Source organism: Labrus bergylta, chromosome 5, assembly GCF_963930695.1.
Source record: "Labrus bergylta chromosome 5, fLabBer1.1, whole genome shotgun sequence".
In the NCBI taxonomy this organism is placed as follows: Eukaryota; Metazoa; Chordata; class Actinopteri; order Labriformes; family Labridae; genus Labrus; species Labrus bergylta.
In genome coordinates this window covers 31,861,897-31,874,600 of record NC_089199.1, presented here as the reverse complement: position 1 = coordinate 31,874,600, position 12,704 = coordinate 31,861,897, and the positions used below count along the sequence as shown (strand labels likewise).

The 12,704-nt window shown below is 45.2% G+C and overlaps 5 non-coding genes across 5 annotated transcripts; 3 read left to right on the top strand and 2 right to left on the bottom strand.

Moving 5' to 3' along the window:
• Nucleotides 1-215: 215 nt before the first annotated feature.
• Nucleotides 216-321, top strand: LOC114921252 (U6 spliceosomal RNA). The gene has a single exon (XR_003809545.2). It is a non-coding gene; the product is annotated as a U6 spliceosomal RNA (small nuclear RNA).
• A 2,478-nt stretch (nucleotides 322-2,799) lies between these two features.
• On the top strand, nucleotides 2,800-2,905 carry LOC136179367 (U6 spliceosomal RNA). The gene has a single exon (XR_010666499.1). It is a non-coding gene; the product is annotated as a U6 spliceosomal RNA (small nuclear RNA).
• Nucleotides 2,906-5,313: 2,408 nt separating this feature from the next.
• Nucleotides 5,314-5,419, top strand: LOC114921254 (U6 spliceosomal RNA). Its single transcript, XR_003809547.1, has one exon. It is a non-coding gene; the product is annotated as a U6 spliceosomal RNA (small nuclear RNA).
• Nucleotides 5,420-10,895: 5,476 nt separating this feature from the next.
• Nucleotides 10,896-11,001, bottom strand: LOC136179365 (U6 spliceosomal RNA). The gene has a single exon (XR_010666497.1). It is a non-coding gene; the product is annotated as a U6 spliceosomal RNA (small nuclear RNA).
• Nucleotides 11,002-11,462: 461 nt separating this feature from the next.
• LOC114917766 (U6 spliceosomal RNA) lies at nucleotides 11,463-11,568 on the bottom strand. The gene has a single exon (XR_003806437.1). It is a non-coding gene; the product is annotated as a U6 spliceosomal RNA (small nuclear RNA).
• Nucleotides 11,569-12,704: the final 1,136 nt, after the last annotated feature.

Sequence of the window (12,704 nt, the reverse complement as noted above, 5' to 3'; positions counted from 1 at the left end):
GATGTCCAAAAGAACCACCTCAGGTTAAACACCAGCGGGTCACATTGGGTCACAGGTACACAACTCAAAGTCCAGCACCCAGGCATCTCTCTAGTGTTTTCCTGGGTTCATAGTGAGCAGTTGAAGAGATTCTAGAGACGTTAGGACCCACACCATGAGTCAAAGGGGTCATGAGACATAGACCTATATAGTCAGTCGGGGTTTTGGTTATTATTGTGTTAGTTCTCTAACACATATATTAAAATTGGAACGATACAGAGAAGATTAGCATGGCCCCTGCGCAAGGATGACACGCAAATTCGTGAAGCGTTCCTTCTTGCACCCTGACCCTACCTTAACCCTCTAACAGCACCCTGACCCTATCTTAACCCCCTAACAGCGCCCTGACCCTAATCCTACCTTAACCCCCTAACGGCGCCCTGACCCTACCTTAACCCCCTAACGGCGCCATGACCCTACCTTAACCCCCTAACAGCGCCTTGACCCTACCTTATCCCCCTAACAGCGCCCTGACCCTAACCCTACCCCACAGCAGCTTCGTTTCACCAAATCACTGTCACATTTGTGAAAAATTATGAAAAGTCATTTATCTCACTTATTTTAATCAGACACAGCAATAAATAACAAAATAAAAAAGGACGCCCGCACATCGGAGAACAACACAGAGAACATGAGAGCTACTTTGTGTCTTATATTGAGTCATGTTAGTCAGATACAGACATGAAACTCTGGATTTCTCCTTAATGAAGGCTGTCAGCGCTGTGTACCCGCGTGCTCGTGCATGAAGTGCACCGTACCTGAGCACGATACGGAGCGGTCACACAGGTCAAACGAACTGGACTTTAGTGTTGAAGCGTGTTGGGCACGGTACGGATAATAATAATAATAATAATAATAATAATAATAACTTTATTTATATAGCAGCTTTTAAAAACACAGGTTTACAAAGTGCTTTGACAAACAGCAAAAACAAGAACAAACTAAACCAAACACAGAAGAACATAAACAACAACAAGAACATAACAAATGTAAAATACTAAAAATAATTAAATACAATTCAACAGAAAAGAACCCAAAGTGCACGATACCCAACAGACATATATAACCCGACCATCACAAGAACCATCATAAGAACCATCACAAGAACCATCATTAGAACCATCACAAGAACCATCACAAGAACCATCACAAGAACCATCACAAGAACCCAGGAAACACAAGAACCATCATAAGTACCATCATAAGTACCATCATAAGAACCATCACAAGAACCATCACAAGAACCATCATAAGAACCATCACAAGAACCATCACAAGAACCATCATGAGAACCATCACGAAAACCATCATGAGAACCATCACAAGAACCATCACAAGAACCATCACAAGAACCATCATAAGAACCATCATAAGAACCATCACAAGAACCCAGGAAACACAAGAACCATCACAAGAACCATCACAAGAACCATCATAAGAACCATCACAAGAACCATCACAAGAACCATCACAAGAACCATCATAAGAACCATCACAAGAACCATCACAAGAACCATCATAAGAACCATCACAAGAACCCAGGAAACACAAGAACCATCACAAGAACCATCACAAGAACCATCATAAGAACCATCACAAGAACCATCACAAGAACCATCATAAGAACCATCACAAGAACCATCACAAGAACCATCACAAGAACCATCATAAGAACCATCACAAGAACCCAGGAAACACAAGAACCATCACAAGAACCATCACATGAACCATCATAAGGCGGTTTCTGTTCTGGAGGGTGGTGGAGTGGAACCAGCAGGTTATAGAAAAAGTAATAATGCTCTCAGTGAAGGAGTAGTAGAAGGTCAGAAGAATGTTCTTACTGACTCCAAAGGAATTGAGCTTCCTTAGGAGGTATTTCCGCTGCTGACATTTCCTGAGAATCTCCTCGGTGTTGGAGGAGAATTTCAGCAGGCTGTCGAAGATGGTACCCAGGTACTTATACTCCTCTACTAGTTCAACAGGATTCCCATGGATTGTGGTGATTGCTGATGCAGCCAGTTCCCTCTGCTTGTTGGAGAAGGTCACCACCATGTCTGTGTGATTGTATGTACGGTGTGATTGGCCCTTCTCACTTAGAGGTGTACGGTGTGATTGGCCCTTCTCACTTAGAGATGTACGGTGTGATTGGCCCTTCTCACTTAGAGATGTACGGTGTGATTGGCCCTTCTCACTTAGAGGTGTACGTTGTTTTTAAGCAGGATCCAGGATCGCAGCAGGTTCTCTCTGGCTGCGAGAGTCTTTTTCACCTCTTCCGGCTTTGACGTAAGCCAAACCAGACCAAACTGGCTCTGTATCTCATGTCTCTCTCTCTCTCTCTCTCTCTCTCTCTCTGTACCCACTCCCTAATATCCCACAGTGTCTCTCTACAAACACACTCTGACCCCAACCATCCCCCACAGGGGCCAGAGTGTGTCCTGGAGGGCCTAGTCAGCCTTTTGTTCACGCTCCCACTGCCATCCAATCCCCATCGTGTGATGTAGGCCTAATCTGCATAAATGTCCCAGCATGCCCCTGTAACTCTGATGATGTCCAAAAAAACCACCTCAGGTTAAACACCAGCGGGTCACATTGGGTCACAGGTACACAACTCAAAGTCCAGCACCCAGGCATCTCTCTAGTGTTTTCCTGGGTTCATAATGAGCAGTTGAAGAGATTCTAGAGACGTTAGGACCCACACCATGAGTCAAAGAGGTCATGAGACATAGACCTATATAGTCAGTCGGGGTTTTGGAAGTTATTGTGTTAGTTCTCTAACACATATATTAAAATTGGAACGATACAGAGAAGATTAGCATGGCCCCTGCGCAAGGATGACACGCAAATTCGTGAAGCGTTCCTTCTTGCACCCTGACCCTACCTTAACCCCCTAACAGCACCCTGACCCTACCTTAACCCCCTAACAGCGCCCTGACCCTAACCCTACCTTAACCCCGTAACAGCACCCTGACCCTACCTTAACCCCCTAACGGCGCCCTGACCCTACCTTAACCCCCTAACGGCGCCCTGACCCTACCTTAACCCCCTAACAGCGCCCTGACCCTAACCCTACCTTAACCCCCTAACAGCGCCCTGACCCTACCTTAACCCCCTAATGGCGCCCTGACCCTAACCCTACCCCACAGCAGCTTCGTTTCACCAAATCACTGTCACAATTGTGAAAAATTATGAAAAGTCATTTATCTCACTTATTTTAATCAGACACAGCAATAAATAACAAAATAAAATAGGACGCCCGCACATCGGAGAACAACACAGAGAACATGAGAGCTACTTTGTGTCTTATATTGAGTCATGTTAGTCAGATACAGACATGAAACTCTGGATTTCTCCTTAATGAAGGCTGTCAGCGTTGTGTACCCGCGTGCTCGTGCATGAAGTGCACCGTACCTGAGCATGATACGGAGCGGTCACACAGGTCAAACGAACTGGACTTTAGTGTTGAAGCGTGTTGGGCACGGTACGGATAATAATAATAATAATAATAATAACTTTATTTATATAGCAGCTTTTAAAAACACAGGTTTACAAAGTGCTTTGACAAACAGCAAAAACAAGAACAAACTAAAGCAAACACAGAAGAACATAAACAACAACAAGAACACAACAAATGTAAAATACTAAAAATAATTAAATACAATTCAACAGAAAAGAACCCAAAGTGCACGATACCCAACAGACATATATAACCCGACCATCATAAGAACCATCATAAGAACCATCACAAGAACCATCATGAGAACCATCACAAGAACCATCACAAGAACCATCATAAGAACCATCATAAGAACCATCACAAGAACCCAGGAAACACAAGAACCATCATAAGTACCATCATAAGAACCATCATAAGAACCATCACAAGAACCATCATAAGAACCATCACAAGAACCATCACAAGAACCATCATGAGAACCATCACGAGAACCATCATAAGAACCATCACAAGAACCATCACAAGAACCATCATGAGAACCATCACGAGAACCATCATAAGAACCATCATAAGAACCATCACAAGAACCATCATAAGAACCATCACAAGAACCATCACAAGAACCATCACATGAACCATCACAAGAACCATCACAAGAACCATCATAAGGCGGTTTCTGTTCTGGAGGGTGGTGGAGTGGAACCAGCAGGTTATAGAAAAAGTAATAATGCTCTCAGTGAAGGAGTAGTAAAAGGTCAGAAGAATGTTCTTACTGACTCCAAAGGAATTGAGCTTCCTTAGGAGGTATTTTCGCAGCTGACATTTCTTGAGAATCTCCTCGGTGTTGGAGGAGAATTTCAGCAGGCTGTCGAAGATGGTACCCAGGTACTTATACTCCTCTACTAGTTCAACAGGATTCCCATGGATTGTGGTGATTGCTGATGCAGCCAGTTCCCTCTGCTTGTTGGAGAAGGTCACCACCATGTCTGTGTGATTGTATGTACGGTGTGATTGGCCCTTCTCACTTAGAGGTGTACGGTGTGATTGGCCCTTCTCACTTAGAGATGCACGGTGTGATTGGCCCTTCTCACTTAGAGGCGTACGGTGTGATTGGCCCTTCTCACTTAGAGATGTACGGTGTGATTGGCCCTTCTCACTTAGAGATGTACGGTGTGATTGGCCCTTCTCACTTAGAGATGCACGGTGTGATTGGCCCTTCTCACTTAGAGATGTACGGTGTGATTGGCCCTTCTCACTTAGAGATGTACGTTGTTTTTAAGCAGGATCCAGGATCGCAGCAGGTTCTCTCTGGCTGCGAGAGTGTTTTTCACCTCTTCCGGCTTTGACGTAAGCCAAACCAGACCAAACTGGCTCTGTATCTCATGTCTCTCTCTCTCTCTCTCTCTCTCTCTGTACCCACTCCCTAATATCCCACAGTGTCTCTCTACAAACACACTCTGACCCCAACCATCCCCCACAGGGGCCAGAGTGTGTCCTGGAGGGCCTAGTCAGCCTTTTGTTCACGCTCCCACTGCCATCCAATCCCCATCGTGTGATGTAGGCCTAATCTGCATAAATGTCCCAGCATGCCCCTGTAACTCTGATGATGTCCAAAAGAACCACCTCAGGTTAAACACCAGCGGGTCACATTGGGTCACAGGTACACAACTCAAAGTCCAGCACCCAGGCATCTCTCTAGTGTTTTCCTGGGTTCATAATGAGCAGTTGAAGAAATTCTAGAGACGTTAGGACCCACACCATGAGTCAAAGGGGTCATGAGACATAGACCTATATAGTCAGTCGGGGTTTTGGAAATTATTGTGTTAGTTCTCTAACACATATATTAAAATTGGAACGATACAGAGAAGATTAGCATGGCCCCTGCGCAAGGATGACACGCAAATTCGTGAAGCGTTCCTTCTTTTACCCTAACAGCGCCCTGACCCTAACCCTAACCTTTTTTCAAAAACTCACAGTGATTTGGTGAAACAGCACACTAACCCTAACCACACGAAATGTAACAACGACACAAAATGGAATGAAAAAACACCAAAAGATGGGTTTTTGATGCTTTTGTCTTGGTTTCCACAACAGTGAGACTGTGCCGCTCCCGCTGTAGTGCGGCACTGCTGCCACAGCTGCTGTGGGGGCGCTGTTTCCCCAAATCACTGTCACAATTGTGAAAAATTATGAAAAATAATTTATTCTATGATTAAAAAAAAGGAACGCTTCACGAATTTGCTTGTCATCCTTGCGCCCAGAGGAGAGCCATCTTCGGGTCTCACTTAGCCTCTCGGTGTTCTTTCTCTGATTGGCCCACCTCACTTAGAGATGTACGGTGTGATTGGCCCTTCTCACTTACACGACCCCTCTGATTGGCTCTCTCACTTTTTCCTTCGCGGTTCAACTCTCCGTGAACGGAGGCTGTCAGTCCGTTATCTCCACTGAGAGAGAGGACACTATTCTAAAACACTCCACATTAAAAGATAAGAAGCTTTTGTCTTTGTTTACATTAAATACTTTTCCGTGTGCTCGTTAACAGACTTGGTTGGATTAATGTAACCTGAGTGTCCGGGTTGAGACGATGTCATAAACGTTAGTAAACCGAGAGGCTAAAACACGATAGCCTCCTAACGGTTCGTTTTGTGTTACGGTAGCTTTGAGTTCAAAGTTCAAAGATGTTCAAAGTTAGGAGGCTGTTATCAGTATTTTTACAATGAATACATTGATGGGTCGGCAGAGAGTTGTAACGTTGTGAAAATAGTTACTGAAAGAGACGAAGCTAGCTTAAGCTTGGTGCTACTGTAGTGTATACGGGACGCTGTTTTAGCTTCAGTTGAATGTCGCTGCTTATTTCTATTCAAAGGAATTACCCGCTGGTTAGACTTGAACATGTTTCTGTTTAAACTTTCCATTCATTCCAAGTCAGTCTGTGACCTGCTATGTGATAAATAACTGAAGGGAAATGCGGAATGTATTTGAACCGAACTCCGTTAAAAAATCTGCCTTTTTAACGCAGTGCTCTAAACCTCTCGCCTGTAGTTCTAAATATCGCGATACGAGACTTTAAAAAGTCTAAACTCTACGAGATTATCACTATTCTACATTTTTTATATGCCGAATTCACAACTGTATTATAACACTTCTAAAACTGTTAATCTGTGGACGTTTTAGTGTTGTAACAGTCTGTCAGAGACTATATACAATTGCGTTTATTCAGACCATGTGCAGTTACGCTGCCCATAACGGAAATCACTGAAAATAATAGTTTAAATCATATGAAGCGTCTGTAAAGCTATATAAAGTGACAGTAAAGTGAGAATAAAGCCATACTAAGGATAGGATAGGATAATACTTTATTGATCCCCAGAGGGGAAATTCTGGTGTTGCAGCAACATACAAGAAAGCTCAAATACACATTAAACAGAATAGATAAGATAAATCAAAATAAAAACAGGGAGTATATACAAGTACAAAATGAATGATGAAGTTAACTAGGCAGGGAATTGAGACAGTATTTGCAGAGAATGAAAAGATAAAGTGACAAGTGATGATTAAAGTGACTTGGTATGATGAATAGCAGAGAAGAGAGGCAGTGTTGTACCACAGTGATGCAGAGTGCAGTTATACAATATAATGTAGTGTAATATAATATAGTGTAATATAATGAAATGTTATATAATATAGACTAATATAATAAAAATATATAGAATGAACAGTATATATATATATATTGATGCTAAATAATAATAATAACAATAGTAATAGTAATACAATGTTAGTAATGATAATAATGAAGCAAGTCATGTGGGTAGTGTTTTATGGGGCCCTGAGGCCGTGCAGGTGGCCCAAAAGGCAAAGGCCAGGGCCAGCTTTAAATCACAGTCTGCCTGATCCTTTTCTCTGTCAGCATGTATGCAAACTGTGATATTCCCATCCATGGGAAATGATGATGTTCCTCTAGCTTCTCACATGTTCTGTTCTCTTGTGTAGAAAAATGGATTTCTCACCAGCCTTCATTTACTTGCTGTGGTCCACCGAGCTGCGGCTCCAGGCCAGCCCTGAGGCCGTGCAGGTGGCCCAGAAGGCAAAGGCCAGGGCCAGCCAGGCCGGCCAGCCGCACTTCACAGCGCTGGGAGGGGACCCGTCTGACCAGCGGCTCGTCCTCAGCAGGATGAGGATACTGTTTGGTCAGTACCGGGGACAGACCTTCCAGTGGCTGCTGGCCAACGACGTCGGCTACACGGCCAACCTGCTGGCTGGCCATGAGAAAGAGCGTAAGGGGGGAGGGGAAACGGCAGCAGCCCCCTCACCTGCCACAAGGACTCTCTGCTGGAGTACGCCCGTCTCTTTCCTGCTGTAGTGGGGGCCATAGCGATGAAGAGGAGGACGGTCAGCAGGTGGTGGGCTTCAGGAAGCACGCCGCCCTGACCTACAGGGAGTTCTATGAGGCGAAGGATGCAGAGACCAGCAGGTATGAAGCAGGCAATGTGGGAACTTTGTGTGCACACAGTTTACATGATCTCTATCTATCTATAAAACTTTGTAAAAATTCCGTCAGCTACAGGAATTGGCTGCGGAGCACGGCAGTGCAGCATCCTGGCTCCAGGCTGGCCATGTTGAGGCAGTATGTGGTGAGGAGGGACAGGGAGGCCTCCACCACTGCTGCCTCTTCCTCTGCATCCTTTACCACGGCCCCTTCCACCAGCTGCCCCCAGAGGAGGGCCATCGACATCGGCCTCACACAGACCCCCCAAGGAGAGGACCTGCAGGCAGTGCGGCAAGAGGATGCTGCGCTTGACCGGCCACAGCATCCACAGGAAGACCAAGACCACCTTCTGTGAGACCAGCGACCCCCAGCGGAGGACAGTGGACCGGTGGCTGGCAGAGGTCAGAGTGCTGCCCGGCACCGGCTGGAGCAGTGGGATTTTGATTTCTATATATATTATATTTGATATTTGTGTTTTATTATGCCTTGTCTTTTTACATATTTTGATTTAACCTTTATTTTTTGTTATTTTTTTGTGTCTTGCATATTTTATTGTATATATTTGATTCTATTTTTATTGCATGTTTTATTATACCTTGTCTTTTTACAATATATTTTCTTGTATGTTATTTAACGTTGATTTTTAAAGCATAAAACAGTTTTTATTGTACTTTGACTTCTTGTCTTTTTAATTTATCTTATTTCATCTTTAACTAGATATGGATATAACACACACACGAGGTGTAACGCTCCTCGGATTGACTGATTACAGCGCGTGGCCGGCGGAGGGAGCCACGTGTAGTTGTTTTGATTTGTGAGACGGAGGCACGCATCGGGCCGCCAGAGCGATATGGGGCCCCCTCTCCGCGCAGCTTTAAGCCGCTGGGGCCCGATGTTCGGGGGCCCCCGCGTGGCTCTCTTTCTGAGAGTCTAGCCGGCTCTGCCAAAGCCTGACCACCTCCTCCACCTCAGCATTGCTGACGTAGCCCTTCCTGCAGTGCTCCACCAGAAACTTGGCCAGCCGGACCACATGCTGGTAGCCAGGCACTCCTCTGGGGTCAACACAGCTCTGGAACACAAACAAAATGAGCACATCAGTCCATCACTTCTTCAACATGCCATCAGACCAACATGAAGAAGTAGCTTCTCTTAAACATTACTAACCCCAGAGCTGCTGCCTGGCTCCTCCTGGCCACCAGGGCAGGCTGGCTGGGCAGGGAGAGCGGGCTGCTGAAACGGCTCCTCCTCAGGGTTGAAGGCCATCAGCAGCTCATGTCCTATGTCCCCCTCCTCCTCGTGCTCTAAGGTAGAGTTGACCTTCGCCCTCAGCTCTTCGATACGGCTGAAGGTGTCCCTGGCGTAGGCGGAGAGCAGCCAGCTGCTGCCAGGGACAGGCTCCATCTGGGGCGGGGGTGGAGAGCAGCCAGCTGCACCACGGGGACCTCGAACACGGAGCACACACTGAGGTAGTGGTGGCAGCGCCTCAACCACTCCTCCGTGTGCTGTTTCATCTGGGCCAGCACCTTCCTGTCCACGGCCAGTCTGCTGCACAGAGACAGGTTCACAGGTCAACAGCACACCCTTCACTTGGCTGATTTAAAGCATAGAACTGTGAGCAGCACTGCAATGTAGTACTGCATGTTTGTTGCTGAGACTGATTGATGTGTGGAAGGCCCTATTTGAGAACACAGGACTGTGATTGCTGATGTACAGTTTTGCATTTAAGTTGAAATAGGCTCATGTTTGTGACTATAACTCAAAACACTCTGTCTGCAGGACTATAATCTTTTACTGAAGTGTGTTGTTTTTATTTTATTTTTCTTTTATTTATAGTATACTTTTGTTTTGTTCATTTGATTGTCTTGTTTATTTACATGCTGCCTCCTTTGGTTTGCTTTTGATGTTCTCAGTTGTTATGTGCTGTATTGTGTAAATTCTGAATATGTGTGGGGCCCTGCTGGAGCTAATGGGGATCCTAATAAACTAAATTAAACCAATGTTTACCTGTATGTCATGACGGCGGGGAAGAGGTTCTGGTGGTCCAGCTCCAGCTGGTCCCTCACGCACCTGTCCCATCCAGACACCTTCTTCTTGCAGTACCTGAGGGACAACAGTTACACATGATTTACCTTAGTGTTGGTGTTCTGCTTCATACAACACCAACAAACATTCTGATCCTACTCGTCATTACCTGCACTCCAGGTACTCCGTCGCCATGAAGTACCAACCAAAAGACAAAAGCTTCTTACCTTTTAATGTCGAGTGTTTTAGAATAGTGTCCGCTCTCTCTCAGTGGAGATAACGGACTGACAGCCTCCGTTCACGGAGAGTTGAACCGCGAAGGAAAAAGTGAGAGAGCCAATCAGAGGGGTCGTGTAAGTGAGAAGGGCCAATCACACCGTACATCTCTAAGTGAGATGGGCCAATCACACCGTACATCTCTAAGTGAGAAGGGCCAATCACACCGTACATCTCTAAGTGAGGTGGGCCAATCAGAGAAAGAACACCGAGAGGCTAAGTGAGACCCGAAGATGGCTCTCCTCTGGGCGCAAGGATGACAAGCAAATTCGTGAAGCGTTCCTTTTTTTATCATAGAATAAATTATTTTTCATAATTTTTCACAATTGTGACAGTGATTTGGGGAAACAGCGCCCCCACAGCAGCTGTGGCAGCAGCGCCGCACTACAGCGGGAGCGGCACAGTCTCACTGTTGTGGAAACCAAGACAAAGGCATCAAAAACCCATCTTTTGTTGTTTTTTCATTCCATTTTGTGTCGTTGTTACATTTCGTGTGGTTAGGGTTAGTGTGCTGTTTCACCAAATCACTGTGAGTTTTTGAAAAAAGGTTAGGGTTAGGGTGCTAAGGCGCTGTTAGGGGGTTAAGGTAGGGTCAGGGTTAGGGTGCTGTTAGGGTAAAAGAAGGAACGCTTCACGAATTTGCGTGTCATCCTTGCGCAGGGGCCATGCTAATCTTCTCTGTATCGTTCCAATTTTAATATATGTGTTAGAGAACTAACACAATAATGACCAAAACCCCGACTGACTATATAGGTCTATGTCTCATGACCCCTTTGACTCATGGTGTGGGTCCTAAGGTATCTAGAATCTCTTCAACTGCTCATTATGAACCCAGGAAAACACTAGAGAGATGACTCAATGTAAGACACAAAGTAGCTCTCATGTTCTCTGTGTTGTTCTCCGGGCGTCCTATTTTATTTTGTTATTTATTGCTGTGTCTGATTAAAATAAGTGAGATAAATGACTTTTCATAATTTTTCACAATTGTGACAGTGATTTGGTGAAACGAAGCTGCTGTGGGGTAGGGTTAGGGTCAGGGTGCTGTTAGGGGGTTAAGGTAGGGTTAGGGTCAGGGCGCTGTTAGGGGGTTAAGGTAGGATCAGGGTGCTGTTAGGGGGTTAAGGTAGGGTTAGGGTGCTGTTAGGGGGTTAAGGTAGGATTAGGGTTATGGTGCTGTTAGGGTAAAAGAAGGAACGCTTCACGAATTTGCGTGTCATCCTTGCGCAGGGGCCATGCTAATCTTCTCTGTATCGTTCCAATTTTAATATATGTGTTAGAGAACTAACACAATAATAACCAAAACCCCGACTGACTATATAGGTCTGTGTCTCATGACCCCTTTGACTCATGGTGTGGGTCCTAACGTCTCTAGAATCTCTTCAACTGCTCATTATGAACCCAGGAAAACACTAGAGAGATGCCTGGGTGCTGGACTTTGAGTTGTGTACCTGTGACCCAATGTGACCCGCTGGTGTTTAACCTGAGGTGGTTCTTTTGGACATCATCAGAGTTACAAGGGCATGCTGGGACATTTATGCAGATTAGGCCTACATCACACGATGGGGATTGGATGGCAGTGGGAGCGTGAACAAAAGGCTGACTAGGCCCTCCAGGACACACTCTGGCCCCTGTGGGGGATGGTTGGGGTCAGAGTGTGTTTGTAGAGAGACACTGTGGGATATTAGGGAGTGGGTACAGAGAGAGAGAGAGAGAGAGAGAGAGAGACATGAGATACAGAGCCAGTTTGGTCTGGTTTGGCTTACGTCAAAGCCGGAAGAGGTGAAAAAGACTCTCGCAGCCAGAGAGAACCTGCTGCGATCCTGGATCCTGCTTAAAAAACAGAAAACAGAACACAACAGGAACCAGGAAGACTCTTCTAAACCTCAACCAGGACCTGGGTTCACTTTAAACCCTGCCATGTGGATTAAAAGAACCTGCAAACGTGTCTTTTTGGTCTTCTGCTAAATGCCTGTGAAACAACAGAGGATTTGGACTGAATCAAAGAATATTATTTTGTTATTTTGGTCTGTTTGCTGCTTCTGAAAGTTTAACATCTGTATCTGATTATATGTGGGTTCAAATCTGCCATTAATGCCATTATTTTGTGTTAATACTGTTGGTTAGAAGCAGGAAGAGAAAAAAACATGTCCTTGCGATTCAAAATAGTACATGCAGTTCCACCAAACAGCCACTGGGTGTCGCTGTCTGATCAATCATCAGAGGGGGGATTCTTGGACGCTGCTGTAGTGCCCCACGCCTGATAGATAGAAAAGCAAAAAGGCACAGTAAATACAGAGAACACAAACAAGAAGCCTACTAAATAAACTCATAACCTGCTACAGACTGCTGTTTCTCCTCCTGTCCAATGAGTCTGTCTAAATCTTATTTACAGCTGAAACTCACAGATCAAAGTCACACATTGTG